Raw genomic sequence first — 4,565 nt, forward strand, 5'->3', positions numbered from 1 at the left:
TTTCAGAGTCCATAGTCTCTCATGGTTCGCCTCCCATTCCAATGAAACAAGATGGGATTGGGAGGGAGACAAACCATAAATGACTCTTAATCTCACAAAACAAACTGGGGGTTGCTGGGGGGAGGTGGGGTTGGGAGAGAGGGAGGGGGTTATGGACATTGGGGAGGGTATGTGCTATCGTGAGTGCTGTGACGTGTGTAAACCTGGCGATTCACAGACCTATACCCCTGGGGATAAAAATACATTATATGCTTATTAAAAAAAAATTGTAACTCTATTTTTTTTTGTCTCTACATTTTATTTATTTTTTCAGCGTAACAGTATTCATTCTTTTTGCACAACACCCAGTGCTCCATGCAAAACGTGCCTTCTCCATTACCCACCACCTGTTCCCCCAACCTCCCACCCCTGACCCTTCAAAACCCTCAGGTTGCCCCAACCTCCCACCCCTGACCCTTCAAAACCCTCAGGTTGTTTTTCAGAGTCCATAGTCTCTTATGGTTCTTACACAATCTCCACCCTGTTTTCCAAAGTGGTTGCACCAAATTGCATTTGTACCAAGAGTGTAAGAGGGTACCCCTTTCTCCCCATCCTCTCCAACACTTGTTTACTGCTCTGTTATTTTTTTTTCCATTCTAACTGGTGTAATGTGCTATCTCAATGTGGTTTTGATTTGAATCTCCCTGATGGCTAACAATGATGAACATTTTTACATATGTCTATTAGCCATTTATATATCTTCTGTTCATGTCTTCAGCCCATTTTTCAACTTGATCATCCTTTTTTTTTTTTTTTTTGAGTGAGTGGCAGTTATTGAGATTTTTATGTTATTTAGAGATCCTGGATATCAGCCCTTTGTCTCTATTGTCATTTTTGAATATCCTTTCCCATTCCCTGGGTTGCCTCTTTTTTGTAGACTGTTTCCTTGCTATGCAGAAACTTTTATCTTGATGAAGTCCCAAATGTTCATTTTCACTTTTGTTTCCCTTGCTTTTGGAGAAGGGGGAAATTGGAGGGGGAGATGGACCATGAGAAACTGTACACTCCAATAAACAAAGTGAGGATTTTAAAGAGGTGGGGGGTGAGGGGATGAGTGAACATGGTGGTGGGTATTAAGGAGGATACATATTTCATGGAGCACTGGGTATTATATGTAAACAATGAATCTTGGAACACTGCATCAAAAAGAAATGATGTATTGAATGGTGAATTATATAATAATAATTATTTTAAAAGGAATTTCAGACATTGAGGTGGGGAGGTGCAGTTTATCTGCAAACTCAAGGGACATTTGTTTTGGAGAGCATGGTGTTGGACTAGGGGAGGGAGAAGCATTTAATGTGCACCTACTGTGTTCCAAGCAAATTAGATAAGTGAGGCTATTTGATCCTGAGAGAAAAAAATTCTATTCTACAGATAGGAAATAAAGCTTCTGAGAAGTGAAATAAACTTGAGCAAGTTTATAAATATAAGAGTGCATGATGGTGACCTAACTCATCCCACCTAAGGTGAGAACTGAACCCACCTCCTCGAGAGACACACCAAATCTACACCTATTTATAGATCCTCGTGAAGAAGAACCGAGAACAGCCTGAACAGCTTCTGCACAGCAGAAAACAGAGACAGAGACATCATAACACAGGAATCACCCCTCAGCAGCCTGCCAACTGCAGTGGAAGGGATAGTTCTGTGGGCTGTAAGCTAATGTGTCTGCACTGGCACACAGAAAACAAGCTACAGTTCAGAGAGCAACTAGAATGTGAAGGATCTTCCCTGAGAGCTCCCCCCCCAACACAATGGGGAAGGAGGGGTGTTGGATCTCCTTCTGTGTCAAGTCACAGGCAAGCTCAAATTCTGCTCCACTTTGATAGTATGTACAGAAGCAAGGTCTGAGCATCCTCGCTGGTGTACCACCTCGTTGATCCCAGGGTCCCCAGCCCACTCAAACCCAGCTGTGCCAAGAAGCAGCTCCAGCATGGCACACACTGGGATGCTCCTTGTCAGCATTCACTAGAGCTCCAGACATCATACTGAGTTGGCACAGTTGCTAAGCATCCAAGAACACTCCAGGTCTGCTCCCATCTTGCATGGGTCACCCTTAGTTATATGGGTATGTGACATCCTGGGTCATGTTTGACCTCCAGATGCCTTGAAAAGGAGTACCCTATGTGGAAATCCCAGGATCCCATAGCTCACACTCTGTCAGGACACTCAGAGTGCTGAAGATATCCCAGTTTTCATCCACTTGAGTTTCAGCCATCTTGCTAGTGGGTACTGTGCACAGAGAACAACTGCCATCCTAAATCCACCCCAGCTATAGCTATCTCCCAAAGCCTCCTCTCTTCAGAGAGCCTTGGGACATTCCTGCCCATGCCCACTGCAGTTACAGATGTACTGCCAGGCTACCCCACCCCATGAAGACAATCCCAGAAAACCTCAGCACCTGATACATCTCCACTCCAGCCACCCTCTGCAAAAAGAGCCCTGTGACAGCAGTTAGCTCTTAGCTTCACCCAATCTGCCGGGATGTCTTCAGTGTGAAGACCCTATGTTTCTTGTAGCATGACTTACACTAGCCAAGCTATGTTAACAACCCAGGTATCTCCCAGAGATTTTTGCATAAGGGCTGCCTTTCAGCCAACCACTTCCCCGCTTGCCTAGCCAAAAGTCCCACCTTCACCTCCCAGAAAGTCACAGCCCATAACCTGGTGCCTATGCACTCCAAGGCCTCTCTGGCACCTCTATGCTCACACACTCCAGAGCACTCCCACAAACTTCCCACCACCCCGTGGCTCTGCACTCCACCCACACCCCCAGAAAGCCCCCACCCAGACCCTGATTCCCACACACCTCTGGGCAGAGAAGAGCCTAGAAGTACTGGCAGATCCTGGTCCTCCTCCTTCTTGGTAGCAGCAGACTGCAGCCCTGGATCACAAATTCAGCATGTGGGAGAAATTTCAGTTGGAAGAAGAACAAGATTCAGAAAATTGGTTTTCATGAACTTCGCAAGGTCACACAAGGATCACTGCACCATTCCAACCCCTTGAAAACTTGCTGTCTCTGATACTACCAATTAGAGAGCCATCTTTGCCTTAGCATCCAATGTTGTTCCAGCAGCACCATTGCAGGAGAGTACAAAACAAAGTTTTGTAGAAATGCTGAGATTTCATCATTTATAAATACACCACAGAGATAGTATAAGTTGCCCCTTCTACAGATCTATGAATTAGAAGCACATAACATTGAAACATGGAGGGAGTCTTAGCCCCCCAAAATACATAAGCCTTTAGTTAACATAGCTCCAGATCCAAGCCTTTTCTATGATGTACACTTGCTGATTAAAAAAAAAAAAATCCATGCCTTGCCAGTTATTCTATCAGTGGGAATGCATTTTATATACTTACCCTCAAAAGAATACTGAAGTTTCCCAGCATTTTATGTCTGATATACCAAAGTCTACCTTCATGAAGCAGAACCCAGATGCCCTTGATTTTGGGACCCACCTCTATATCCCTTCATCCACCAGAACACTTCCATCAGGAAAGCCTTGAACATCTTTTTAGAAAGAAGGTTGCCAACCTTCACTGTGGTGCATGAGTCAGGAGAAGCTGTAGACATTTATTCCAAGTCTGATGTAAAGTAACCTTGTTGCTGAGAAAACATAGAGAAACCTAGATATCACAGTGACCCAGGCCCTTAGCACTACTTACAGTGTCTTGAGGGTGTCATGAAGTGTAGTAAGCTGTGGATCCTGGGCTGATTACTGTGGGCTGATATCTGTGGGCTGCTGGTCACAACTGAAACAGAGAGCTCATGGGTGTGATTTCCCTGCCAGATAATAGGCAAGTCCTGATACTCATGTCCACAGGGGCCAGACAGAAGGAGAGAGAAGCAGAATGACCACTGTGCCTGAAGAAGCCCTTGGAGAAAATGTGGAGAAATATTCTGGGTCTGGCTCTAGATCATGAACACTGACCAAGACAGAAGACAGACAAATGGTTAACAATGTGTATCAGGGATTAGTCATGGTTATTTTTTTTTTCCCAGCAAGGTTGAAACTGAGCATAAAAAGATTCAGTTTTCCATTAAAAGACTGTTTTCAGAGCTTTGAACAATTTCAGATATTGTATGTTGTCAAAGTGCTCTGTATCCTGAATTTTTTGATTGTTTTTCATCTCAAAGAATTCACTGGTCTGTAACAGGTAATATTAGATAAAAGTAGAACATGGCTTATTTGGACATTGTGTCTTATAACAACACACAGGGTATGTCATCACTGTGGCCAGTGGCAGCTGGAGGACACAGGGCTTGGGTGTGAAAGTCTTTGAAACTTTCTCAACCCATTTTCTTTTCCTTAGATTTGGGGAACTGCTGTAATTTGAATATAAATAATTCATTTGTAAAACTTAACGACAGTGTTAAGTGTCTGTTATGATCTGTAATGTAAAGAAGACTGCTTTATGATAGCCTTGTTAATTTTTACTTTCATGCAATATTTTACACATCTTTGCAGGTAAACTTAACTATACGCATTGATAAGCCATTGTTTGTTATTATAATTTCTA

At 43.4% G+C, this 4,565-nt stretch overlaps 1 pseudogene; it reads left to right on the forward strand.

The window, feature by feature from the left end:
• The first annotated feature begins 2,943 nt into the window (after positions 1-2,943).
• LOC123938441 lies at positions 2,944-3,900 on the forward strand (annotated as a pseudogene).
• Positions 3,901-4,565: the final 665 nt, after the last annotated feature.

This window comes from Meles meles, chromosome 3, assembly GCF_922984935.1.
Source record: "Meles meles chromosome 3, mMelMel3.1 paternal haplotype, whole genome shotgun sequence".
Lineage (NCBI taxonomy): Eukaryota > Metazoa > Chordata > Mammalia > Carnivora > Mustelidae > Meles > Meles meles.